Source organism: Mustela nigripes, chromosome 17, assembly GCF_022355385.1.
Source record: "Mustela nigripes isolate SB6536 chromosome 17, MUSNIG.SB6536, whole genome shotgun sequence".
Classification (NCBI taxonomy): Eukaryota; Metazoa; Chordata; class Mammalia; order Carnivora; family Mustelidae; genus Mustela; species Mustela nigripes.
The window spans coordinates 40,012,732-40,028,108 of record NC_081573.1 but is presented as its reverse complement, the minus strand read 5'-3'; positions in this window follow the sequence as shown (position 1 = coordinate 40,028,108).

The following is a 15,377-nucleotide window of genomic DNA, read 5'->3' as shown; positions in this document are numbered from 1 at the left end:
ACATCTTTACTTTGCCTTCTGTTCACAGCAGCTCATTTCTGGAAATCACCATTATAAACAACCCAGAAAATTGTGCAACAGGATCATAACCCACATGTTTACTTCTCAGGGCCCCATTTCTCCAGGCTGAGGTAAGGGTAACTACAGCTCTTGTCCCATCAGTTTACCGAGCCCACGATTAGTCATAAAGTTTGTAGTGTGGCTGTGAATAAATACATGTTGTATAGTGTGTGGGGTAACTTACATGCATTTTTCTTAGATAGTCCCCCAGCAACCCAACACATGTGGAAGAAAATGAAGCTCAGATATTTGTGTGACTTGCGCAAGGACATAAGAGTAGTCAGGACGGTAATGCGAGGTGTAGAACAGGGAAAGAGAATCAGGTGCCAGAAGAAATTAAGATCCGTGAGACAAAAATGAGTGAAAACTGAAAAGCAGCTAGAAGATCCAAACAAATGCAAACATAGGAGCCAAGATGGTAGAGTACAGCAAAACTGGGAAACTATCTGAGTCCATTAAAGAAATCTGAATATGGAAAATGGGAAGACCTTTAGTAGTAACTGTAACCATTGCCTCTAGGACATACCTGCCAGGGGCCAACCAATGAACTAAATTGGGGCATGACAAGGAACAAAACAGATTTACTTTCTGCCTTGGCGGAGTTTACAGTCTTCGGGGAAATACTGCTGAAAAATAGCTGCCAGTTAGTAAATTTTAAACACTTAATGGTGCCTTTTAGACAGCTCAAAAGGGAACAGAACCAGCGGCAACAAGTGTGCTTGTGAAAACTCCATGAGTGGGACCAGGGGCAGCTCTGTTTCATCTCCTTCTTTGGCCTCAATCTGTCATGGATTTGTCCAGAACTCATATTAGCTTCCACGATTCTACAGAAGTTTACTTCCAAGTGCTGGTCGGGTAGCATCTACTCTACATGTGCACTGGCTCTGACATTTGAGCTCTGTTACTTTGAAACCAGCTTTTGCTACATCTCTGATCCTGGTTTGGAGATACGCAGCAGCTGACGAGTGGCTGGGCTGGAATTCCAGTTCAATTCCTCGGAATCTGTGTCTGCCCGTGCCTTCCCTAGGACATGGGGCAGGAAGCAAATTTACAAATTTACAAATTTACCCATCTGTCTCCCTTCTAGATGCTTTACAAACAACAGCATTCTCCCAACCCAGCGTCTACCTCACCAGTGCTGCATGGAGTTGTGTTTCTTTTAATAAATAGAGAAATCAATGAATAAATAAGCAAAACTGAGAAAATCACTTTCATGGAAACATTTTTGCATCTTAGGAAAATAAGAGGTTTGGGTGAACTTGGCCCCGAAGGACTGAAAATAAGTACTTGCTTAACTATAATTAAGCCCCTCCAGAAGAGCAGTTTGGTGTTTGAGTCAGAAGAGTAATTTAGCTCTGGGAGCTTCCCAAAGTGGTTTATACCCATGTTGCAGCATTAGTCATTTTAGGAAGATCATTGTGTAATGCCTGTGAGTCTTGCTTGGATACTCAATATTGAAGACCCCAGAGGTTCTAGGTGGAAATAATGATTTCTACCACCATACATGGTCCCTGCACTTGGATCTGTTGTTGCATTTTATCAGTATGGAGTTCAGAAGCAAGAGGGACAAGATGTGCGAAGGGATAGATAGTGAGCAGATTTGTGAAGACAGATTCTGGCTATAGTTCTTTGGGCAGGAAGAGTTAGCTCAAGCATCGTAAAGGTGACCATGGACTTCGATTTCTGAGTAATTTGGGTTCAGAACTCTGCACTGAACCTCACTAGTTGTATGACATTAGGTAAGCAACTCAGGTCTTCAAGTCTCACACGACACAAATACAGATAATAAGAGAGATATTATGGCATCGGCTGTGAGAATAATTAGAGTTAGAACAAAAGAACACACACTAAGAAAGTAATTATACACCCGGACTTTATCAGAATTACTTCTTCTATCGTACTAATTGCTCACATCCCCCAGTCCATGTAATCCCCAACCTAGGACACTGGTTGGCTTTGAGCAAACAGGAAGATCTGAGACACATAAGATCCTTTTTGGAGGGCGCCTGGGTGGCTCAGTGGGTTAAGCCGCTGCCTTCGGCTCAGGTCATGATCTCGGAGTCCTGGGATCGAGTCCCGCATCGGGCTCTCTGCTCAGCGGAGAGCCTGCTTCCCTCTCTCTCTCTCTGCCTGCCTCTCCATCTACTTGTGATTTCTCTCTGTCAAATAAATAAATAAAATCTTTAAAAAAAAAAAAAAAAAAAGATCCTTTTTGGAAGATCCTCTTCAGATGTTGACATTCTCCCAATAAGTACCTTAAATGAGCATCCCAGAAACACGTAAAAAATGAGCACTTGGCAAGGAGTCAAGAGATTGAATTCCAAATCGCAGCCCTGTCACTTGGGGCACAATTTACGGTAAGTCACCTGACCATCTGGATCTCAGTGTCATGAAAACAAAAATGGTGGCATCAGGGGACCACAGTGTGGTCAAAACAAGCCTCAAAATTTTCTCAGATTTCACAGTCAGTAATTAAACGATTATAAACCCCAGCCATTCATTTCATCAGCAAACTGACACTCAGCATGTACGTCCATCCAGCAAAATAATGAATAAATTTGATATAAATAAATAAATGAATAAATAAATAAATAAATAAATAGTAAAGTGAATATCCCAGACAGCTGCCTAAAGTGCTATTTTTTCCACAAAGAATAAATTGGTATCTTGATGCATGGGCATAGCGGGATGTTTTCTGTTTCCTTTATGAAAGAATGGTTTTAAGGAGGATAAGTATATGGTCTTTGTCAAACACGTATGTCTGTATTTTCATTTAAATGTAAATGCAGCAGTGAGTCTTAGGAAACACACATACACACTCCGAAGCCTTTGCAGAGAAGCACCAGGAACAGTGAGCTTTTCAAATTGAAATTCCTTCTTAAATTATTTTTTAAGTCTCTCAAGATCACCTTGATAATTAATTTCTTTTATATTTTAAGCATCCTTTTTTTTTTTCCACCCTGCAAAGAGGGAGAAAGCACCAACATCAGTGGAAGAACTCCGATTGTCAAGAAAACACAATGTGTTGCTAGCTGGGGAGACATTTGTGCAACTTACATGGAGATATAAATATATTAGTTTGGGGATTCCTACTTTCAGAGCAAATATTACATTGTCACAAATATCATACCCTCAAGCCAAGGTATGTATTAATGGCTTCATTATTAAAATTTGGTTACTGTTTCAGAACCGTAAATCCATCAGTTATGATAATTTTATAAAATGAAACCACAAATATTAATAAAAGTTTTCAGTTCAGTGGAGCATCAACAATAACCAGATATATTATAATTCTGGGAAAGTTAGGAAACAGTATTTTTAAAGTGTAAGAAAATATTCCCTAATTCCAAACTTTCACTGTGTTTTCAAGCACTAGTCTGGACAATAGATTTCCCCCCCTCCCCTTCCTACCAAAATGCATCACTTCTCACATCTACAAAATAAAGCCCATGTTTTCTTAGGCTGGTGTTCAAGAGCTTTACCCTCTTGCCCTAGATTAACTTTCAGATTGCCTTCTGGATGCTCCTCCTTATGAACCTTGTGTCTGTCCGTCCCTTGCACAGACTGAGCCTCAAAGTCTGCCTCCCTTATGACATCACACCGTCTTCACTTAAAGCATCCCTCACCTTCCATGCCATGCCCTCCCTTTCTTTGTAATATTTTATGTATTTATTTGACAGAGAGAGACACTGCAAGAGAGAGAACACAAGCAGGGGGAGTGGGAGAGGGAGAAGCAAGCTTCCCGCTGAGCAGGAAGCCAGATGTGGGGCTCGATCCCAGGATCCTGGGTTCATGGCCCGAGCTGAAGGGAGACGCCCAATGACTGAGCCACCCAGGCACCCCGATGCCCTCCTTTTCAATTGCTGTTCTCAAATAGACAAATGAAATTTTGTTATGGTTTGAGCTCTTTACCCACTGTCTTGCACACAGTAGGTTCTTAATAGTGTATCTATGATGAATGAGTACGTAAAACAAATGTGTTTCAGGATTCTATGCAGGGGCCATGGATTTTATGTCTCGAAAGTAGACAATAAAGGTTTTAAACACAAAAGAAGATTAAAGTCCATTAGGGAAATCTCACCAAAAGACAATCTGGAGAACAGGCAGGCCTGCTTTATGCCAGGAAATTGTCTTTCTTTTTAATCAAATGTACAGCCATTTATGCAGTTATTAAGGAGCCAAAATGTGTAGAGGGAGTTGGCTGGTCCCTTCAGATTTAAGGCCATTGGCTATGACACTTGCATCACAGACTGAACAGGATTGCACTGGACCCACAGAAGGAAACAACAGCCTATATTGTCTTTCCTAAATCACAGAGGAGTCTGTCTTTCCCCCTTTTATCTCCATTCTCTCTCCATTCTCCTCTGGTCTCATTTGCGAAGATTACGTAGAACCTCAGCAGTCCTGCACACCACACATGCCTTGGCTTCCTCATGTAAGTATTTCAAAGTACACTATTAAGGCAAAAAGAAAATCGAATCTTATTAACAGGATTAACTTCTGAACAACAAGTCTCAAAATCCATTAGAAATAGAAGTGACGGTGTCAGCAATAAGGCTCTGAGAAATCATTTAATTAAAACTCCTTTATTTTTAAAAGCTGATTACTTATATGTTCTAGTGGCTTCTAGCATTGCAACCTGGCAGAGTGGATATTCCACCGTGGGTCTCAATCCCTCATGGTCCATTCGCTGAAGATCGTTTCTTACGGTCACATACCCAACGATCTATCTGGCCCTAGCAAGCTGATTTATCATCTGAAGAAAACACATATAATGACCAGGCACCCAAGAGGAGGAAATTAATACCATAAACCTGTCATGAAACATTTCAAGTCAAAATAAGATCCGGTAAAACTAGAGTTCCTTACAGTGGATGATGGAAACTGTGTAGCCCAGTTACAAAACGAAGCCATCCAGCTCTCAAGTTGCTCAAAATAAAATGCCAAAGTCTTCCTGAGAAAGGGACCAGTGCTTTTTTGTTTGTTTCTATGATTTCTACTATTCCCACTAAATTTAAGGCAGTTCACCTGTCCATTCATTTATTTTTGACTTAACAGGCATGGGATCCATGGGAAGACCTGGAGGACACACCAACAAATGAGGCAAAGTCCCCACCCCCAGGCAACCGAGGTGCTCTGTACAAATAAGTGGTTCCAATTTAATGGCCATTTGTCAGAAGAGCAACCTCTGCTTGGCCTCCGGTAGATGTGGGCTGGTTGGGGAGGTGAGGTTTTCTAACTGAAGAACCTACCAACTCCCTATCGTAAATAGGCCAATGATGTGAGAGGGATCAATATTTTGACCTTTTGCAGGTGGGATTCCTAGAGTTCTCCTTTATGAAATACCAGCTTTATGAAAAATGTTGGTTATTTGGTTCGTAAGTTCAGGTTCTAGAAGGAAAACAGTCAAGTGGCTCCGAAACGACTTCAGCCCTTGTGTTAGATTTCAATCAGGGATATTTTGGTCATGTTGAAGGTCAGTAAAGTACTGCCCACAGGCTCCTTAGCGTAGGCTGAGCTGTTCAGTGGTGAGTGGGTTCACATGGATGAGTTCAGTACAAAGCCACTGGCTGTTGTCATCCTCCTGAACAAGCAGCGTCTTTGGGACTGAGGTCTTTGGATGGGAATGATTTCTTTTACTTTGATTTCTAAGCCTTATTTGAAGAAGAAAAATGTTCCAACTCGTCTAGGGACTAGTAATTATTGGTAATTATTATTATAATAAATTATAATAATATATTATTATATTATATTAATTTTTTATTTTATTTTTTAAAGATTTTATTTATTTATTTGAGAGAGAGAGAGAGAGAGTCTGAGAGGAGGGAGGGTCAAAGGGGAGAAGCCAATTCCTTGCCGAGCAGGAAGCCTAATGTGGGACTTCGATCCTGGGACTCCAGGATCATGACCTGAGCCGAAGGCGGTCACTTAACCAACTGAGCCAACCAGGCACCCAGAACTAGTATATTTTTAATAGTTTTGCATTGCAATTCTCAATAACCCATTTCTGAGTTCTCTTGGAATAAACATAAAAAAAATTCCTCAAGCTTCTACATTGCTTTTACTATTATAAGCTGTGGGCTTATAATAGTATAATAGCCCAACTGTGGGCTGTGGTCCATTTGGTGATACCATGGATATTGCAACAGTTTTCTACCTATGTGTATTTTTGCTGCTACCCATGGATGGTAAGGTCTCTCACTTAGAACAAAATTCAACAACCTCTGATAGTAACATTTAAATACAATACAGAAAATAAGTAAAGAAAAAAATCTATTTAACAATGAATTGTCCTGGGGCGCCCGGGTGGCAAAGTGGTTGAGCGTCTGCCTTCGGCTCAGGTCATGATCCCAGCGTCCTGGGATTGAGCCCCGTATTGGGCTGCCTGTGTGGTAGGAAAGCCTGCTTTTTCCCTCTCCTACTCCCCCCTGCTTCTGCTCTCTCTCCTGCTGTGCCTCTCTCTGTCAAATAAATAAAATCTTTAAAATAAAATTTAAAAAAAAAAACAATGAATTGTGCTTTGGGTACATTTCAAGGAATTATTAATGTGTTAGTTGCAGTAATGTGTAATGTGTTTCCAAATGGCGTTAAAATGCCCATGAGAGGGAGCACCTGGGTGGCTCAGTGGGTTAAGGCCTCTGCCTTCAGCTGAGGTCCTGATCCCAGGGTCCTGGGATCAAGCCCCACATTGAGCTCTCCACTCGGCAGGGAGCCTGCTTCCTCCTTTCTCTCTGCCTGCCTCTCTGCCTACTTGTGATCTCTGTCTGTCACATAAATTAAAAACAAACAAACAAACAAACAACAATGTAAAAAAAAAAAAGCCCATGAGAAGACTTTATCTGTATACATATGATCCCTCTTTTTCTCACACATACCCACATACATTAACAAGTATTCAGTAAGTTCCACCTATATTACAGGAAAGTTATTTTTATAGAAGTTAGAGTTGAATCCTAACAGCATTTAGCAAATTCCAAGGAAACTGATTGGTCTACATTTGTTGGCAGCTTTTTCTCTCACTCTTCTTTCTTTTCTTCCCATGGAGGATGACAATATTCAAAGGCTAGGTTTGAACTTGGTAGAAAAGGCGAATAATATTGACTGTGAACTGCAACTCAGCTTACCAGAGTTTTCTGTACTGAGATCTGGGGCTGGCGCCCAACTGAAAATTAAGGCTCTTGCACTTCCGTTTCTCCTGTTCATGTGTTCATCTTCCCTGGAGAGGTACGGAAAAGGAAGGGAGTGTAGGGAACAAGCCCAGAAATACCTGGTCCAAAAGCTATCTTATCATCGTCAGAGAGACTGAATCTTTACATTGTTTCTCACATCTGCTTTCTTCCCTAAACCAATGCCTTCACATTCTCCTGGATGAGAAGCAGCCCTTGATTTGGGCACAAAACTAGTAATACAACATATCTGCAATCAATTCCAGTTTTAGGTTTTTACTACATACCGATCATAGTAGACCTTGTGTTCTCAGCAGGACACTCAGTGGACTCAGCATTTGAAAGCAAGAGATCAGAGAGCAGGAGGTGGGATGGCTTTTGGCCATAAGTAGGAATTAGCTTCATGTGGAAAAGTGATTCTGACCTCACAAAATGGTTTGGGTGCCAACCACGCTCTCTTTTGAGCATTTCCCTTGAATTTGATCTTGCTTATTGGGTTTTGTGATGAAAGGCTTTTATTGATTAGTACTGAGCACTTGAAAGTTAAGTGGCTCTGTAGAAAATAGGGAATTAGATGATCATTATTTTTTATCTTTTCTGAAAAGTGCAATTTCTAGTTAGATGGCTGACTAAATAAAACCCAGGGCATCTTTATACCAGAAAGTAAATGAAGAAGTGAAAAGTGGAGAATCTCAAATGCAACATTTCAATGAGATTGGATTTAATTAAATACCTTATATGAACCTAGGGGGAGAAAGCTAGATCTCACTAGAAGTGGGGTGGGCATTTCCTTTTATGAACTGGTCTAGGATATAACAGGCAAGTCCTGTTGACCATCAAGGCTCCCTTCACCTATGCTCTATCAAATCCCAGGAGGGGCTTAGGCTAACACTTAGTGTCAGTCTGTTTCTGTCCCCAGGTACTCCCTACAGGTATTAGGGAACTTCCCTAAAGCAAGCCTTGCCTCACCTTGCCTGTAAGCCAGTCTTCAGAGAAGCCAACTGAGAACTATAAGTAGGGCAAGCTGGTACACTCTCATCTGGGCATCTTCATCTTGCCATGCTTTGTTGATCTTTTTAATCTTTGACTCCCAGCCACTGGCTGATGTCTCACCAAGTGTCTTTGCTGCTCGCCATGGCCATGTCAATGTCATTTTTAGAGCTGAGAAAATAAACTACAGCAGACCCTCTTTATCTGGACACCAAGATGGGTAGATGGGCTGATGCTGTGGGTAAAATGGTCTCTTTGTGTTTCCATGCACAAGAAGAGACAAGGTCTCTGCTTGCCTGGAGCTTAGACTTTGATGAAAGAAGAAAACCATGAACTAAAGCGATCAATACCCTAGACAAATGCAGATTGTGACAAATTCTGTAACAAAAAACCTACAGGGTCTTCTGACAGAATTTCAGGTGGGTTTGTAGGGGCAGGTGAGACACATTGTGGTTCCTCAAAGTTCTCTATCACTCTTGAAGAGTAAATGAAAAATGAAATGACCAAAGAAAGCCTTTTTTTTTTTTAAAAAAAAGGCTAATGTTGTTACTGTTCCTTATTACAGTCATGTTAATTTCAACACAGAATTTACTTTACAAATGGTCAAGGAAAGTTCAGAACAGAAGGATATAGCCATATTTTCTCTCCTACTTTTGTGTCTGTGGGCATACAATGGACTCTAACCTGAGAACAAATTTGGGACTAGTATTGTGCCACCCTCCACAATGAAGGAACCTTTGGGCCATTAACAATAATAGAACCACATCACAGGCTGTGCCACCTCCTTGGATATGGTGATTTGGATATTGCTGGAGCTATCTTAGTCATCTTATTGCTTGGCCAGTCTGCTCTCCCTACCCCTTCTGCAGGCTCTTACCTAAACAGGCTCTCACTGTGTTACAAATGAACTCAGGTAAAGATCCTTTGAGTCCTAGATTGCTATGTTTTAATACTGTTTAACTTCATTGTTCAAGAAATGGACTTGTAGGAAATTCTGGGAATATGGCACTGCTTTTCTCCCATTCTAATTGTTATTATTTTTTAAATTTATTTCAGAGACAGAGGGAGAACATGTGCAGGGAGTGAGGCTGAGGAAGAGGAAGAGTGAGAATCTCAACCAGACTCTGCTGAGCACAGAGCCCAACACATGTTTGATCTCATGACCCTGAGATTGTGACCTGAGCCAAAATCAAGAGTTGGTTGCTTAACCAGCTAAGTCACCCAGGGTCCCATCTTCTCCCATTCTAATTCTGTTGGTCTAACTTGAGTCATAGAGTATCAGAACCCATGGGCGGCTGGGTATATATGTGGTTTCCCTTGGGTCCCCTTCATTCCCAGGTAATCACTTTAGAATACTTCTTCCAAAGACAGGAAGTTACTTTTCTTGGGATCAAGTATAGCCCCCTAGAAATCTAAGGTTCAGAAAAGGTAAACGGATTAATATTTGTTCCTCATATGTGGTCAATAAAGTAGTATGATTTAAGATTTCTGATAAATCCGATGGTATACAAAGGAGTCCAGCCATGGCTTACTGGTCGAGGTTGTGAATGAATGGCTGTTGCAGGATACACAAGTTCTGGGCAAGATAACTGTCCGAATCCATGTTCAGTTGCCCCTACATGGACCCTGGGGGTGGTGCAAAGGTTGAACTGGAAGGAGCCTGGAAATATTTGGGAATTAATGCTTAAAGTCTCCCATTCTGATTCAGACAGAACAAGGGCAGAGCTTGATTCCTCGAGCATGATAACAACAAGACAGTGAACACAGTATCTTGTCTTTCAGTGAAAAAGAACATAAATGAAAATAAAGTCATGGCATCTGGAGTCAACAATCTAGATTCCAATCAAAGCTCTTCCATGAAGTGGGCAAACGGCTCAGCCTCTTTGATCCTCACTCTGTCTGCTAAGTAGATGTAAATGGGTACAGAAACCCTCGTCCTGTGAGCTGACTGAGCGGTACATGAGAACCTATGTAAAACACTAAGCGTTGAGTGACGTCCATCTAGCCTATTCTTCTGCATGGAAATAAGTGTCTGGGGAGGAAGCGTCCTGGCCTCAAACGCCAAGAGTAAATGGGGAAGCTTAGTATACAATGAAATCTCCCTGGAGTATGTTTGAAAGTGTTCCAACGCAAACGGACACTAAGTGGCAAACAAAACGCCTTGTCAGCCTTAGCCCAGAAGATGCTGGTAAGGAAGTCATTAATTACTTGCCAGTCAGCCATAAGGTGTTATGGAGCCTGCTAAGTTTAAATATGCTTTATTATCTGACATCCAACATATGGCACATGGTTATGAGGTGGGTGACACTAGTTTTAAAGGTCATCGTAACCCAAATGAGCAGATCTGAAATGGAGAAATTAGTTAATGCTTTCATCTGCTGATTTAGTGTGAACACATCCAAGAGAGCCGAGGCACTCCAGATGGCAGGCAGCAAAAATAGCTAAGAAAGATGATGTGTGTTAACTGTTTCTTAATGACACCAGTAGTTCACCGGGGGGGAAGAGAGAGAAGGCGTCTTGTGTAAGTGCTGGTTGAACTCATGAGCAAGACAGGCATCTCCTTACCTGGTTGTCAGGAGATTAAATCCCACGTGTAACAAATGATAAATATCTCCTTCCAGCCGCATTATTAGTATCATTGCTCATTGTTCTTATTATTTTTACTATTATTATTATTATTCATTGCTTCAACTGGTATTTAATACATAATTTTATTCATGTGCCAACCACCATTTTGTGTTTTACTTATTTCTCTTGACAGCTCATTAAGGTAGCTGTGGTTAAGAATGCTGGCTTGGACTACTGGGTGTTTACCCAAAGAAGATAAAAACACTAATTTGAAAGGATATGGGAACTCCTATGTTTACTGTAGTGTTGTTTATAATAGCGAAGATATGGAAGCAACCCAAGTGTCCATGGGTAGATGAATGGATAAAGAAGATGTGCTATGTTGGAGTTATGGACATTGGGGAGGTATGTGCTATGGTGAGTGCTGTGACGCGTGTAAACCTGGTGATTCACATACCTGTACCCCGGGGGATAAAAATATATTATATGTTTATAAAAAATAAAAAATTAAAAAGAAAAAAAAAGTAAAAAAAAAAAAAAGATGTGCTATGTAAATGTAATTGAGTATTACTAAGTCATAAAAAAGGAAGAAATTTTGCCATAACCTCGATGGACAATTCAGTAGAGGGGAAAGACCTGCCAATCCCTTGAACACTGACATAGCTCAAGGAGAAAAATCAGAAGCCTAAGCAAGGCCAACCCCAAGTTATTTTCTCTTTTATCAAAAAAAGAAAAAAAAGCAAGCAAAACAATTCAAACTCTGAGTCAGATGCTGAAGAACAAGGTTGGAAAAGTATTCTTCAATCTTTAAATCAGGGGCACCTGGGTGGCTCAGTGGGTTAAAGCCTCTGCCTTCGACTGAGGTCATGATCCCAGTGTCCTGGGATCGAGCCCCACATTGGGCTCTCTGCTTAGCGGGGAGCCTGCTTCCCCTTCTCTCTCTCTGCCTGCCTCTCTGCCTACTTGTGATCTCTGTCTGTCCAATAAATAAATAAAATCTCTAAAAAAAAATCTTTAAATCATGGGGCACCTGGGTGGCTCAGTGGGTTACGGCCTCTGCCTTCAGCTCAGGTCATGATCCCAGGGTTCTGGGATCAAGCCCCACATTGGACTCTCTGCTCGGCAGGGAGCCTGTTTCCCCCTCTCTCTCTGCCTGCCTCTCTGCCTACTTGTGATCTCTGTCAAATAAATAAATAAAATCTTTAAAAAAAAAATCTTTAAATCACAGTCATGACAAATAGCACCTACCAAGTCCCTACTATGTGCGAGGTATTGGGTGAAATGTTTTATCAGTATTTTTTCATCCTCACAGTGACCTGAGTGTGTTGTCATTATGGCCACTTTGCACATGAAGGAACTGGAACCCAGGCTTGATGACTAACATAGCCAGAGGTACACGGTTAGAAAGTGGGGGAGTCAGGCTTAGAACTCAAGCCATCAGGAACCAGAGCCCCTACACCCCCACATTGCACATTTCTAGCCCTGTCTTCCAGGCCTGGGCCTGATTTGATGGTTTAGGACTGGAGTTCTCAAACCTAAACATGCATCTGTGTCACATGAAAATCTTATTACACAAAGTTTGCATGAGTTTCTGATAAAACAGGTCTGGGGCAGGGGCCCAAGAATGTGCATTTCTAACACCTTCACATGTGATGCTGATGCCGCTGGTTTGGAGACCTCCCTTTGAGAGCCACTGGTGAATTAGATTTCAGAGCCTGAGTTAGAGTCACAGACAGCTGGTTTAGGTCCCAGATCCCCCACTTCTGTAGGGGGGGGTGACATGGAACAAATCACTGAAGCCCCGTGAACTTTGGTTTCGTCATCTGCTCAGCAGGAGTTCTAAGTCATTACAGTCTGATTGACTATATAAATCGTTATTATAAAGTAGCAGTTAATGAAACCTATCTTCCAGTACTGTTAAGGAGATTAGATAAAATACCATGTATAAAGTAACTTACTTAGTAAGTGGCCTGGAACACAATAATCGTTCTCACACGATGGTAAATAAATAAACTTGTCACAAAGTTATTAACCTGTCCTGTGTACATAGCACAGAGAGAAAGAGATGAAGCCACATTTTCTGTCTGGGACAAGTAAATTTAAAGACCAAAAAATCTGAGAAGAAACACAGACATAAACACAATGCACACATAAACACTGGGGCCTACACATGTCTGTGCACACACGTGTGTGTGCGCGTGCACACACATACACACACACACACACATCAAATATCACAGATACAAAGTAAACCATGACTGTGTCTGCCCAGAAACTGGCAAAGTGCTAAGCGAGCCTTGGAGAATGTATACAAACTTTCAGCTGGAAAAATTATGAGACTTACATGGAGAGAGGACAATCTCAGCTGCCTCCTAAAGTATCTCGTCATGCAATGATATATATATATATGTATCTATATATATATATATATATATATTTTAAAGAATTGAGTGCTGACTACGTCTCAGGCCCCATGTTTGGCATTTTGTACTTAATTTCCATACCCCACCACCATCCTGATGGAGTCTGGGCATTGCTCTTCACCTTTGGCAGGTGAATAAACATGTCTGGGATGATTAAGCAATTTGCCTGAAGTCGTGTATGTGTGTGTGTGTGTGTGTGTGTGTGCATGTGCGTGTTTTGGGGGTGACAGTGGGACGGGAAGGAAGGTTCGTTTCCTTGTACTTAAGCCCTGGAGAGTGATCCTGTCATTCTGCTGCATTATTTCCTCTAGAGGAGTGTTGGCAGGCTGAGCTCCAAAACTTCCAATTCAGAATCTCCTCACTTTAAAGCATGTCCCCTGAGGAAGGCAGAGACGATGTAAATGCACATACCAAAATGAGCTTGGAACATCTGAAGCAAAGCTGGGAGAGTTCCAGGGCATCTTGATGAGAAGCCTTCTGGAGCCCCAGGAAAGCTGCACCGTTTGATGCCTCCCACCCCAGCTCGGACAGGACTCTCCCTTTGCAACCACCCATGCACTTGCTTCTCTGCTTCCTTCTTCAGAATGTGTGAGCACTCTGGCGGTTCCTCTAAGCAGTAATGTGTACGGAAGGTGGTGCATCTCTCTGCATTCATACAGAACATACTTGTCCCTCTAGAAGAGAAGCTCTGGGTATATTTCTCTCTCTCTCTCTCTCTCTCTCTCTTCTTCTTCTTCTTTTTTTTTTTTTTTTTTTTTTTTTTTTTGCAAATAATATGTGGTACAAGAGCAGTGACGATGTTCTTCATTGTGGACATGGCAACAGTTTACTGGGGTCCCCGAACTATTCACAAAAACACATACGCTAGTCATTGAAGAGATGCAGAACATATGGTTTGCTGGCTATTCGATATGTTTAAGAACAGTTATGTTTCACTTACTTAGATGTCAGACTTCTATTACTTAACCAAATTTATTCTTGAAATTAGAAATAAGTGACATGGGCTTGAGATAGGCGGAAATAATGGCTTTCTGAAAGTCTTTAAACATCCCCCAACCGCCATATAGACTTTAGAACTCACTCAGCATTGATGGGCTACCTTTAAACACGATTCTAATAAACTTTCTTATATGGTTTCCAACCTATAAAACACTTCGAAAAGTGCCATTTACTGTCTGGTGCACTGAAGGTGATGAGACAGATTATCTGCCCATTTAAAGAACAATCCAAATGCAAAGAACTAGGAACTCTCGTCCCCCCCAAACAATCATAGAAATGGCCAGCGATAAAGAGATAAGCCACGGCAGTCTGGGGCAGGAAAACTCTCTAATGGTGTTAGTACAGGCAACAGAGAGACCTGGCAGGCAGAGGACTCAGTGGATGCAAGCCTGGCTGAGCCAAGAAGTACCCTCAGGGCCTTGGGGCGGCATCTCCAGCTCAGGAAGTTGGATCCACTTCCTGTGAGGTTGTGGCTTGGCATGGTATCATCAGGAGAGAAACGAATCACTAAAGAGCAGGAGTGCAGACTGCCCTCTATGTACAACAAAGGTGGGCTTCACAAAAAGCCACTTAATGTTTTTCCTGGCAGAATAATGCAAACTAATCCACATTTTCATGATCACGAACCCGGGAGTATACCCTTGTGCGTGGACTGATACAGACTATTTCATTACATCTAAAAACAGCACCTTGAGGCAGAGACCAGGGTTTCCTTGGGGTTACTAAGGTCTCTGGATTCTTGGGCTTTTTTTTTCTTTCTTTTTTTTTTTTTTTTGTACATCTGAGCACTCCAGAGCGGCTCCTTTTGTGCAAATTTCTATGTCCAGGATATGGACATCTATTCCCTGCTATGGGTAAGGGATCCAGGATGTTTCATTTGTTTATTTTTGTTGCTATTTGCAACAGGGATAGTTCTGAATGTGGGCAAAGGCAGGCTGCCCAGACCCTAGTAGGATCCAGTAGAAGACTGAGAGGTGGAAAACAATGGTCACTGCTCAAGGCAAAGGAGGGCCATTCTAACCCCAGAGTTTGGGATGGGAGCCCCTTAAAATCCTACATTCTGAATTCAGGTATTCCATGGTTCCCTAACTCAGACACCTCCATGTGAAAAGTTCCTCTGGTATCAATAAAAGAGAATGCGCAGCTAGCTTCCCTTGAAAAACTGATTCTT